At 38.8% G+C, this 14,009-nt stretch overlaps 2 long non-coding RNA genes across 2 annotated transcripts; one reads left to right on the top strand and one right to left on the bottom strand.

The window, feature by feature from the left end:
- The first annotated feature begins 496 nt into the window (after positions 1-496).
- LOC131019875 (uncharacterized) lies at positions 497-7,761 on the top strand. Its single transcript, XR_009100519.1, has 3 exons — positions 497-771; positions 6,924-6,987; positions 7,520-7,761. It is a non-coding gene; the product is annotated as an uncharacterized LOC131019875 (long non-coding RNA).
- A 407-nt stretch (positions 7,762-8,168) lies between these two features.
- Positions 8,169-11,138, bottom strand: LOC131019874 (uncharacterized). The gene is made up of 3 exons (XR_009100518.1): positions 10,833-11,138; positions 9,068-9,143; positions 8,169-8,471 (listed from the first exon to the last, which is right to left on the bottom strand). It is a non-coding gene; the product is annotated as an uncharacterized LOC131019874 (long non-coding RNA).
- Between the last annotated feature and the right edge of the window lie 2,871 nt (positions 11,139-14,009).

Genomic DNA, 14,009 nt, shown 5'->3' with positions numbered 1-14,009 from the left:
GTGATTTTGTTACGTAAGTCATTTTAACCAAGTTATTATGATTTTTAATTGAGACTTTAGCATTTGGAATTTTTATTAAGTTTGCAAAGCAAGTGCAGTTTATTTTTACCGGAAATTCGAACGATGCCGGTTTATGGAAATTTTTCCAAGCATAAATTTTTTTAAATTATTTTTCCTATGATGAGGAATATTATAATTGAGTGAGTGCACTAATATTAGTGCTATAATTATTTTATTTTGGTCACATGAATAATTATACTATGGTACTTTATTAATGAGTAATATTTCCATAGTTTTTGTGGTTATTATTTAATCACCTTACTCACACTATTATTTTAATTTTCCTAAGCATGTGACTAATTCAATAAATTGCTAAGTGTAGAGATTGAGAGAGTAGAGATTAGAGAGAGTGTAGAGATTAGAGAGAGAGAGAGATCAAGGCATTAATTGCCAAATATTTCATAAGATTACAAATCTTTCCAAAGATTGCCAAATCTTCTATAAGATTACCAAATCCTCACAAATCTTACCAAGCAATTCTCTCTCACTCACTCACTCCATTCGACCAACACCCTCTCTCCCTCATCTCTCTACTTTCCACCATTGTCAACCATGGATGAGACCTCCGAAGCTTCACCAAAATATGCCAAACACATAAATCACCAACAAAATCCCACCTAAACACATCCTATCAACTTGAATTCAAGGAAATCCTTGAAGATTGATCTTCAAAGTTAGAGAGAGAAAGTTTGATATTTGGTGTAAACTTGGGTAAGTGATCTCCATATTCATAGACTAGACTTGTATGAGATTGTATGTGAGTATTCTTGAGAGTTTGAAGCAAGAAAATCACCCCCTTCATTTTTCTCTAAATTTTCGAAAATATGGGTCTCATACCCTTCAAAAAATTTTCTTTTTCTTTCCTTGAATTGGGGTGAGAAAAATGATTTATGATATGTTTGGTGATGATTGATATGTGTTTTGAAAAGCTATGTTTTGAGATTCAAATTTTGAATGAGTTTAGTTTACCCAAAATTGGGAGATTTGGAGTCAATGAGATAATATATAAATTGATGATGTAAATGAGTCTATGAGATGTATGTGATGATGATTGATGGAGTAATTTGAGTATATGATGTCCATTGGAGTTTTTGATGTGAGTTAGTTTACTAAAATTAGGGATATGTGTATATATGCCCTTATATGTAAATGATGGTTTTTATGTGAGATTAATTGGTTAAAAATGAAAGATATATGAATGGATTAAAGATTCATATGTGTTTATAAATTTCAACGAGTTAGTTTAGAAAAATTAGGACTTTTTGATCTATATGTCTATTAAGTGTTTTGGCTTAAAATATAGGTAATTGAACATGATGTTAGTGTTTTAATATGTTTGAATAAGTCTTTTCTAAGCTAAGTAAAATTTTGACTTGAGTTAGTTTATGAGAATTTTTGAGTTTTCATATCTTGAGAAGTCGATGATTGATAACATGAGGTCTAATTTGCTTTATGACCATTATGTGAAAGTTGTCATGTTTTTGTTGAGAGTTTATGTGGATATATGAGTTTTTATTAGAGTTTAGTTGGCATGATTATAGGGGATTTATTTGTGTAAAATGAGTTACATGAGGTATGAAGTCATTAATGAATGATTGAATGATTTTGAGCATGAGATTGAGAAGAGGATTAAATTGATGCGTTTGTAGAAACGTTTTCCTTGAGATTTGAGATTGAGTATGATGAGTATTTTAATGTTTTTGAATGTTTTTGAGTGTTATATGTGTTTAAAATGAGCTTTGATTGGTTTTCTTTGAAGGAATGTTGAATTGAGCATTTAAGAGTTTGAGATGAGTTTTTGGTGATTTTTCGTAGGCTACTGACCTACTGTGATCGACGGGTTGTCGATGTCTAATGGCTTTGAAAATTTTACAGCATTTCCCTACATGAGTCCTGAGCATACCGGTAAAAGTTCAAGTCATTTGGACTTGATTTACTATTTGTATAAAATGCAAAACCAAATCTGCACATTTCTACCGGGAATTTCAGAGAACAGGGGACAAAGTCATTCATTTCAGTAGCTTCCTATGTGATCTAGCTTTCCAACTTTTTATGGTATCAACCTTACTGTCTGGGCTAGATATCCACCAAATTTGAGCTCAATTTCGTGGAATCCCATTTCTAATCTATTACAATAAAACAATAGAAAAGAAAAATAAAAAGGGCAAAACCGCGGCCCAGCCGCCCAGGCCCGTTCAGCAACCCAAACTCGCAAAGAGAAGCCCAGGCCCGCATGGAGCAGCCCAGACCCGCGAACTGTACCCGAATCCGCGCCTCGGATCCGGGTCTTCACCCCTCTGACCCGCGCGACCTGCCAGGGTTTGGGGAATCAAGCGCCGCCTCCCTTGCACAGCCGCCGCACAGCGCCGCCCGGCGCTGCAGCAGCCTCGGCGTGCAGCAGCGACAGCAGCCGCCTTGCTCGCCCCCCCGGTGCACAGCAACGTCAGCAGCAGGCTCCGGCGTGGACTGGACAGCAGCAGCGACAGCGGCAGTGCGTCGCCTGCCGGGCATGCCGCGCGCACAGCGCGCAGGCACTGCCCCAGGCGCGCGCTGCCCCCATCGCTCGCCCTGACCCGCGCCAACAGCAGCAGACTCCGGCCCCCTCGGCGCGCAAGCAGCAGCTCGGCAGCAGCGGCCGTGCGACGCCGTCCAGGCACGCAGCGCGCGAAGCGCACACGCGCAGCCCTAGGCGCGCACCGCCCCCGCTCGCCCCAGCCCAGCCGCGCCTTGCCTGGACCTTGCCTAACTGAAACGCACGAGCAGCAGCAAGGGCGCACGACGCCAGCCCGGGCGCACGACGCACAGCGCGCAAGCGCTCGTGCGCGCGCGGCCCTCGGCGCCGACGGCCTTGCTCGCTCCGTGCCCGTTGGCCTCCGTTCCACCAAAACACCGTTCCTCGTTGTTGATTCGTCGTCATCCTCGTTTCGTTCCTCGGTTTTACAGATTTACAACGGAAAAACAAATACAATTGAAATCCTAATCTAACCACGGATTTTCTCGTGGTGAAAAACGATTACAACGTCAAACGACGTATCCCACGAATCAACAAGCCACGAAGAACAACAGCAGTAAAAACAACGCACATTATTAATCGTACATAAATTAATAATAGAGCCAAGAAATTAATCCTGGGCTCTGATACCAATTGAAGGAATATTAAACTGAATTAACGTTCCGCTTTGCCCGATGATCGTTTCTTGGATTATTATTAATTTATCATACAACGATTAATCCTAACATGCTCCTATGAATTTAACAGCTGCACGTTGGAGTTCAGAAATACCTGAAGAATTCCTAAGAATTCGTCAATCTGTCGCTGAACAGGTCAGCCAACTTCAACGCTCCGTTTGACCCCTCAAACGACCTCCAATCGTATTTTGTGCAGAAATACGACTTCTTCGTCTTCGAAAGAGCTTTCCGTGGCCGCCTGATTCGTCGGAATCGGAGTTCTGTGGAGGAAGTTATGGCCGTTTTACGGAGACTGCCAGAACTTGGTTTCCTGCGAAAATCTGACTCCAGCTCTGATCTTCTCGACTGTATCCCGCTCAATTCCCAACGTTGGATGGACAACGAGCTATGGAAATTCCCAAGACAGAATGGCCACACACGTTTCCTGCGCCTCCCTCTGCTCTCAAAAACCCTAATTTTTATCAGTCTTTTCCTGAGAGCTGACAGCTGTATTTAATAATACAGAAAAGGGGAGGAGGCGCCACAATCTTAGTGAGGGCCGAAAATTCTGTCTTCTTGGGCTAGGAGACATTGGGCCAGCCCAGGGACCAGATACAAGGAATAAAGATGGGCCTCAAATAAATTAATTCATCCATGGTCAGCCCAGACCATAATTAATTTATAAATATCAGTTCATTCCACTAGAGAACCGATACTGACTTACCCCTTTATTGCCGGTGATGAGTCGGGGCTTGTATTTAGACTTATTAAATCTCCGTATTTAAAATATCCGACATCCATTAATTAATTAGAGCTCTGACAGCTTAAATTAATTAATCTCTTTATAATCCTTAAGCAGTACCACTCAAACTTTATTATTACGCCTGAACTTAATCAACCTGCAGGGTTTAGCGTAATAAACCTTATTGAGCTCCTTAAGGGGATGTCATTATCCTATACCGGATACGGGTACTAATACAGATAATCAAATATCATATATCAACCGCTATCACCCAAGATACAGAGTACTCGAGTTAGTATATAACCTTCACCCATAGTAAGTCAAAGTGATATACGAGTTAACATATATATCTGAATACTTATTAGTATTAAGATTTATAAGTCACCGAGATCTTGATTCTTCACTTAAGTCAGATAGAAGAATACATCTCAAACTGTGGTCCTATCAATACGTAATGACGTACCAGTATAGACAAGTAGCCAAGACAAACTACTTCCATCTATACTGCAGCCTAAACCAATAACTTGTCCTAGAGTTATTTCGGCTGTGATCATATTATATCTCTTAAGGTTATTCCAATTATATGGTCTTCTGTGATCTACAACACACCATATAATCTACTTATATAGAGATAAAGAACATACATATGCAATCCTGAACACAATCAGATAGGAGATTAGATAGTGAACTTAGGAAACATTGTATACAAGCATAAAACGTTCTTGCTTTCAGTATACAAATCCAACAATCTCCCACTTATACTAAAGCAAACTTTTAGTATACAATGCGTCTATTTACCAATCACCTAACACTTCTCCCACTTATACTTAAAGTTTCCTAAGTGGGTGGCATCAATCTGGCATCAATCACATTCCCATCTTTCAATGACCATTTGCGATAAGCCTTTTGTGAAAGATCAGTAGGTTTCTCCAATATGTGAGAATTTATTCTTTGAGCACAAAAACCTCGATTTACGAATAATCGTATAACTTGGTACTTACTCTCCATGTGTTTAACCCCTTGTGGTTCTTGGATTCCTTAGAGTTCGCAACTGCACTTGAGGTATCACGAAGGTGATGCTCCCACGCAAACTAGGAATTACCCTTAGATCCTGGAGGTAGTGGTCAAACCAAAAGGTTTTACCTCCCAAGAAAAAACACATAGCTCGAGGTAATTATTCTTTGTTCCGGTCAGCCTGGAAATCCGAAATCGTATAATCCAAAAAGGGAACTAAACTGTCTAGCTAGTAAACTATCCTTATTCTCTAGTCATGGACTTGAGAATATAATTTACCACAGTTCAGTGTCTTAACTAGGACTATACTGATATCTTACAACCATGCTAATTGCATAGCAAATATAAGATCTCGTACATAGTAATCCATACATGAAGCTATCTACTGCGGAAACGTAGAATACTGTCTTCATTTCCTCAACCTCAACAGGTATCTTAAGACATAGTCTTTAGATAAAGGAACGCCATATCTAAAAGGTAGCAATCCTTTCTTGGCGGTATTCATACTAAAACGAGCATTCACAGTATCAATGTAAGACACTCGAGATAAGCCCAACATCCTTTTTCTAGTGATCCCTTATAACCTTGATCACAGAGACGTATACTGTACCTCCTTAGTCTTTCATCTGAGACTGTTCGGATAACCATTACTTTATGTCTTGATAATAGCTCCATATTGTCGCCAATTAGGAGGATATTATCTACATAAAATGCAAGATAAACCACATCACCGATGACACGAGAGCGATTGACACGAGATGTTTCTCTCCCTCCCTCACGTAACCTCGATGGTTTAAGTGAGCTGTTATGGGTAAAATGATCCGAATGTTCTGAGCATGGCACTGGCGAAAATATCATCATAACCTATACCTTCACACTGGGCATAACCTTTCGCCACCAGTCTAGCTTTAAAGGCTACGACCTTACTCATTCGGACTTATCATTCTCTTGTATACTCACTTGCAACCTATGGCTTTACGGCATTCTGGTAGCAAGATTTTCTTAGTATACAACCATATTCTTAATGGATTCCTCCATTGAGGCGTGCCAGAAGTCTACATTCTCGTCTTCCACTAATTTCAAGTAGATATCTGGGTCGATTCTCTTATATTCACTACCAGGGACTGAATCCAACGATTCTCCCAAGAACATAAATCGATCAGGTTGTCCCACAACCCTCCCACTACAATGGATCTGTGGTGGCACATGTGTGTCAACAGTGCGTGCAGTGTCTTGTGGTACAAAACTCTTGCACACTTGGCTTGGGTGATGGAATCGCCTGTCTAATGTCTTCAATTTCTTGAAGTACACTATCTGACTTGGATTAGTGATTACTCCCATAGTCCACTTCTAAGAATCGTGTATCATTGCTATTAACCACCTTCTGATTCTTTAGGGCTAATTGCAAAGATACATAACTCATCATTGAACATATTTTTTTCAAGAGTGACCTATTTCTTCTCTCCACCACACCATCTTATATAGGGATTACACGGTGTAGTAAACTGGGTTGGAATCCCAAACACTGACAATGATCCATAACTCATCATTGATGTTTGATTGTATTTTCTTATGTGCCTTATGTGTTTATGTTGCCTAAGTGTTTTAATGAGATTAGACGCTAATTGCAAAGATACATAACTCATCATTGATGTTTGATTGTATTTTCTTATGTGCCTTATGTGTTTATGTTGCCTAAGTGTTTTAATGAGATTAGACGAGTCTTATATGAGAGATAAATCGAGACTTAGAACCATGATTTTCTTGAAACCTATCCTTGGACTTAAGGATTTGAAATGAGTGAAGAAGTTTATGTAGAGTCGATTAAGAGATAGAATATAAGATAGAGCATGAGTTAAGGCATGAGTTTTTGTCGTTGAGTTCTAATCGAGATTCATTTTATGACATGAACCTTCGATGATGACGATGATCCCTGAAGACACGAGCAGAGCAGGGAAGTAAGTAACTCCGCTTTGACGGGAGTTTTTGAGTAAGGTCTTCAGGTGGGCAATATTTTGAGTATACGTATATCATTCGAGCTTTCTGAAATGATTTAATGATGTTATAAGCTTATCAAATTATTTGAGATAAATGATGTTGAGAAATGTTTGACTTGCCAATTTTTGATGTTGAGCTTGTATGTTACCCTCTACTGATGAGATGAGACGAATTCGGGTCCTGGGCAGTTGATAGCTATCCTGCCAGGGCTAGTGTACACTGAGGTGACTGTGAGCCGTTGAGCGAATCGGCCGGTCACGGTACTTGAGAGGGAGGCCTACTTCTCAGTACCTTTGATGATGATGAGTTGTAGATGTGGTACATACATGTTGAGATCTTTGACTGCAGTCGTTTACTTATGATGTCATGATTATGAAAACCACATGCACAGATTCATTTAATACTAACTTATTTCTGTGTATTGCTGAGATGTGGCAAGCTTCAAACTTATAGCTCTAAGAGCACCTTTCTCGTTTTTCGGCGTTTGCCCACTGAGTATTATGTACTCACGCCCTGCATGTATTTCTAAATGTGCAGGCTAAGCGAGGAGCGAGATTGGTCTGGTGCTGGCGGGGAATTGTTAAAGGATGTATTTACTTTATCGTATTTCCATTTTGACGATAAAGTCTTGATAATTGATATACTTTAACTTTTCTTTTGAAGTTAAGCAATGTACTCACGGTTATATGTCTTCATACATATAATCGATTCGCCTTTTGCTGCGATACTCTGCATATTATGATTCCTTACGAAAAATGAGCGATACCCGTTTTGTTTTTGATCTTGAAATTCCTGATAATTAAAAAGTTATAACGACGTTGACAATTTTACCCTTGGGGTCATTTATGATGATTTTCCTTAGTATGCTTTGATGCGAGCTTCCGCTTAATGTTCGACCTATTCTTCTTATCATTTATTCTTTTAAAAATAGTCGTGTCGATACTCGTACCCCACTATCACTAGTGTCGGGAATCGGGCTGCGACAGGGTGGTATCAGAGCAGGTCGTCTGCTCTGAGTCAATTGCTTGACTAAGTTGAACCCTTGATTGCTTCTACTCTTTTAAAATTGAGTACTAGTCTAAATTGAATTCTTAGACTAATTTGAGAGAGTTAGTTTGAAACGAAACTGTCACAGCCCACTATCCCAATGACGGGTTAACCGGGGTTATGACTTGGGTGAACAATAAGAAATAGAAATGGACAATTACTTAACATTAAAGTATATGGAAATGTCACTCATAGATAAAATGCTAGGATCATATATGATTATTTGGATACTTATAAAACATACACATAAATGAGAACTGATTAAGGTGGTTTACCCAATAACACGTGTAACAATTTCATAACATAAAGTTATCCTAATCAAAGTGTTTTGCAGCGGAAAACGTGTGAGATATACATATGAAGATGTATACTCAAGGTTACATTTCTTGAAATGTCAAAGTAACACCCGCTCAACATCATTCCATTCCATCAACTGCTCAACCTGCACATTTAGAAATACATGCAGGGCTGAGTATAAAAATACTCAGTGGGCATAGCCGAAAATACAACATGCATACATATATAAATTGAACTGCCATAACAGTAACACACAGGGGTTTTCTTGAAAGACCTGCGCTTACTAAAACATTTCTTTCATTTTCATAAAGTCGATCGGCCGATCATTTTCCTTCATATGATCCATATCTGTTCCTTTCTGTCACGCGCCGGGAAGGAGGCCTCCTTACCACGGACGCCAAGACCGGTCGCAAGCGACTCGCGGTCTCCATGAGTGTACACGTTAACCCTAGCTAGCGACCTTTGTCTAGCATAGGATCCCAATTGGATTTCCTTTAAAGTTGGCGAACCAACACAGATAGGATACATATAAAAACATAAACATTTTTGGCAGTCAATCATTTCATAAACATTTCATTTCATTTCATGAACATTTCATTTTCATTTCATAAGAGTCATTTATCATTTGGGCATAATAATAAACTGAAATTAACAGTTAAAATCATCTCATGCATATATTCGTATAAGAGGCCTACGACACGCAGGGGATCTCTATATACGTATAGTAAAAGTAATGCCCACCTGTATAGGCAAAGCCTGTCGTTTAACCTTATCTCTGAATCGGAATAGCAGTGCTAATCCTTCTGATGCTCGAAGCCTACAAGAAATCTATTCTCAATAGGTCTCCTTGTATCTAATCTTAAGTCATGGTGTAGTGCTTAACATTCTATGATTCACTTAGCCGGGTTTTCAAAATTTAATAAATAAATACTTGAAAATATTTCTCTTGAGTTAAGAACACCAACAATATTCTTACTCAATTTTCTTAAATAATTGGATTTATAAATAAAACCAATTAAATCATAAATACTTTTATTGCATGATGCAAATGCATACTTAGCATATGGTAAGTAATTACTTAAAATATGCACATAATAATGATATAATATTATTATACAAATCATCTCATGCTTAATCGTATATGCACATAATAATAATAATAATATTATTATGCAAATTATTCTTTAAATAAAAATTATTCAAACCTTGCTATAAGTCCAATTAATAAATAATGGGCAGCCCATTTAAAATAATTAAATCAAGGACCTCCCCCTTTTTCTTAAAAATTTTCGCAGCCCACTATAAAATGGGCAGCCCAAGTTAATTAAACAATAATAGGGCCATCTATTAAATAATTGAATTAAGGCCCAACATTTTCCTTAAAAAAAATCGGCCCAAGTGGTATTTAAATAAGGCCCATCTGTTTTAATAAAATAAAGGCCCAACTGAAAATTAAACAAAGAAAATCGGCCCACAACCAAGCCCGACAATCGGCCCAATTAAAGAGCCCAACTGAAATTAAAAGAAAAGGCCCAATTTTAAGCCCAATTTTAAGCCCAACCCCAAAACCCTTCTTCTTCACAGACGCCCCCCCCCCTTTCATTCTCAACTCTCTCTCTCTCTCGATTCGCCCCTCTCTCTCTCAGCCATAAGTTCCGCCGCAGCGGCTCCGTCTCCGGCGAAAGGCTGCCGGCTGGTCACCCCTCGCCTCCCCCAAATCACACGCACACACACACGCAACTGCAGATCTTACTCCCTCTCTCCCAAGACTCCGCCGCCGACTCCACCAACCCCGGCGACTCAGGGAAACGATGACGAGCGCCGTCGACTCTCCTCTCCCTCAACTGCTCTCCCTTCTCTCGCGCTAAAACGGACGCCCATCACTTCCCTCTCTCTCGCTGACAGTGGCCGAGCACAGCGGCACCTCCTCCCTCTCGATTCAGGTCGACAGCAGCGAGGACCGCCACTGACCGCCGCTGAGCCCTCCACCTCCATCGTTTCTCTCTCAAATCTCTCGCTTGTTCAGAGATCCGACGGCCGTAGCAGCGGGAGCTAACCACCACCGTCCGCCGACTCCGACGTCTCACCTCTCTGTCTCCGGCAGACGACAACAACGCCGCCCCTGTCTACCCTGCTCTCCCTCCGTCCGTGGCCGGACGACAGCGGCAGGGCCGCCGCGCCACGGCCTCCCTCTGCGAAATCTCAGCCTAGTCCAGCCACCACCCCGGCTCGACTCACACCCAAAAACAGCAACCCGACTCAACGTAGCAAGTTCAGAAATAAAGAATAAAAATTCAAGCTTTGTGGTTCTACTTCTCTTCTCAATCATGCTTCATATATGTATATATGTACACAGATTGTATGCAGTTTTAACATAAAGGGAAAATCATGCTTCAAGACTCATCTTTTATTGAAACATTGAGGCTTATGCAGTTCAAACTTGTATTTGTTGGTTTTCTAGTGTGATTTATAAAGCTAAAGTAAAACATAATTTAAGTTGGTAAACCTTGAATGAGAGGGCTGATCGTTTGCTGCTGCTGCTGAATTGTTGAAGGAGATGAGCTTGAAATATATATTTTGTATAGACTTATGAATTTGAGTTTCTTTCTTGCGAAGTGATATGTGGTGAGTGATCAATTAATTTGTGCCTAATGGAAAAAGGCAGAAACTTGGTTGATGTATAGTTGTATTGCAGATGAGGAGTCTGACTGTAAAGGCATGGCTTGATTGCCTGTAAAGGAGTAGATGTAGTGGGTGTATTGCAGTAGGGAAGTTGGTGATGTGCAGTAGAGGAGTTAGTGGTGGGAGTAGGTGTAGGAATAAAATAAATAAATAAGATAAATAAATAAAAGTCTTCCAGGTTGTACTATGAAAACTGTAATAATCGTTCAGTGTTTGCTTAAATAAAAGCTCGTAAAAAAAATGCTTTGAATGCTAAATTAAATAAATATGCGACGCACATAAATTTAATAACTAAATTTATAAATGTGTTTTTTTTTTTTTTAAACACTTTTGTTGGAATTAAAATAAACTCTTTTTCTCAATCCGGCGTGAATCATCTTAAATCTTAAGTTTAAAATAAATTCTAAATTTAGCTCGGGGAAACGGGGTATTACATTCCTCCCTCCTTATAAAAATTCCGTCCTCGGAATTGCATATCTGGTATTCTATCTTGTGATACTAGTCATTCGTTTCATTCATCTCTTTTGTGGCCTTTTCCATCCTGTGATGGTTCCACTACATGACGAGAACAATATTATTGCCTCGTAAAACTTGAATCTTGCGATCAAGTATCTGGACTGATTTCTCATCACAACTTAGGTCCTGGCTATGACTACTTTATCTTGCTTAATCACATGCTTTCTTAATTGCGAGGTGCTATACGTATTGTATACATCCACAATGCTTGGTGGCAGAGCCAACTTATAGGCTACAAAGACCTAACTTATCCGAAAGGTCTCAAAAGGTCCTATATAACGGGGTCGTAACTTGCCCCTCTTTCCGAAACGTATAACTCCCTTTGAGGGAGAGACTTTGAGGAAAACTCGATCCCCAACATTAAATTCTAATTCCAATCGGCGTTTATCGGCGTAAGACTTTTGTCTATCTTGAGTTTCTTTGATTCTTTGCTTGATGTGGTCGACTTTCTCAATCGCCTGTTGGACCAGTTCAGGACCTAACAACATTCTTGCACCCACTTCATCTTAGTAAAGTGGTGAACTACCTTAATTGTTTCCTTCGTCCTAAGTCACCTTCTCAGATTTGACTAGGGACTTCTAATATCAAACTTTTCTCATCATCTTGGTAACTTTCACTTAAAGATTAATGGCACTCCTTCTGCCATGTAAACTCATTTTCTCATTTTCAAATGATTATTTAATGGGGGTTTCTAAGTTTCTATTGTGGTGGCGTTCCAACTTTATTCTTGCTGTAGCTTCTGGCACTTTAGCCAAAGCATTCACTCTCTTAACTTGAGCCTACTAGCCTTGGGGTTGGGTTATACCTTAAGTTTAGTTCTAGCGCTTTCCTTCCATTTCCTTTTTCTTTACCTCCATCTTGAGGTGGTGTACATATCTTGTTTGTGCGTGAACTTTTTCCTTCTCCAATTTGTTGTAGTGACTCGGTGGTGAGAGTCTCGTTCATTGCTTGTTCCTTCATAATATCTCCCTAGTTTACTAGGGGAATTGAAAATCTCATGCCGCGATTTATTTACGAACTCCTTTACACATTTCTCATTATTCATTTATAAATGACTTAAATAAGCATTTTAAACTCCATTAAAAAGGAATTGATTTAAAACATTTTAATCCTTTTAAAATCCATGCTTATAAAGCCTTAACTCATGCTCTATCTCATATTCTATCTCTTTATTCATCTCTATATAAACTCTCCACTCATCTCAAATCCTTAAGTTCAAGGATAAGTTTCAAGAAAATCATGGTACTAAGTCTCGATTTATCTCTCATATAAGGCTCGTCTAATCTCATTCAACACATAGACAACACAATCACATAAGGCACATAAGAAAACACAATCAAACATTATCAAAACATGCTCTGTTTTTACACTGACTCAACTTCAAAATCTAACCTGTTCTTACTCCGACACCTCCTGGACTCGAGACTCATACCAAAAGAAAGGTCATCGAGTCTAATTTCATATATAAAAAAAAGTAGAGTCAAAAACTCGAAGTATTGTAGGAGATATGACTGTGTTACTACAGTCTACCATATTCGGCAGTTTTGAGCAATCGAAAACTTGGATTTTTGAAAAAAAAAATAGTAAATGTTGTCAAACTGGGCTCACATTTTGTGGATATCTAGCTAACACAATAAGGTTAATACCATAAAATTTTGGAAAGCTAGAGCACACAGGAAGCTACTGAAATGAATGACTCTTTCCCCTGCTCTCTGAAACTCTCGGTAGTAATGTGCAGTTTCGGTTTTGTATTTTATAAAAATAATAGACGAAGTCCAAATGACTTGAAATTTTACCGATGTTCTCAATACTCATGCAGAGACTTGGTATAAAATTTTCAAAGCTTTTTAACATTGAAAAACCGTCGATCACAGTAGGTCAGTAGGCCTACGAAATTCACCACAATCTCATCTCAAACTCTTAAAATACTCAACTCAACATTCCTTCAAGGAAACTCATCAAAGCTCATTTTAAACACATATAACACTCACAAACATTCAAGCACAATATAATGCTCATCATACTCAAATCTTGACTCTCTTCTTACATCATAACCTCAAATCTCTAGTAAAACGTTTCAATGAACGCATCATTAAAATTCTCTTTTCATTTTCATGCACAAAATTACTCAATTATTCAAACATGATCTCATTCATCATATAAATCATTATACACATATAGATTCCCTTTTATCATGTACTAAACTCTAATGAAACTTCATGTATCATCATAAAACTCTTAATAAAACATGACAAACTTTCACATAATGGTCATAAAGCAATTAAACCTCATTTATCAATCAGTCGACTTCTCAAAATATGAAAACTCAAAAACTCATATAAACTAAACTAAGTCAAAAATTTTCTTAGTCCAACAAAAGACTTACTCAAACATAATTATACACTAATATCATGCTCAAATACATATATCTTAAGCCAAAATCACTTTAATAACACATAGGCAAAAAGTCCTAATTTTTATTAAA

This window comes from Salvia miltiorrhiza, chromosome 4 (assembly GCF_028751815.1).
Source record: "Salvia miltiorrhiza cultivar Shanhuang (shh) chromosome 4, IMPLAD_Smil_shh, whole genome shotgun sequence".
In the NCBI taxonomy this organism is placed as follows: domain Eukaryota; kingdom Viridiplantae; phylum Streptophyta; class Magnoliopsida; order Lamiales; family Lamiaceae; genus Salvia; species Salvia miltiorrhiza.
The sequence above is the reverse complement of the archived record's forward strand: the minus strand, read 5'-3'. Positions and strand labels throughout refer to the sequence as shown.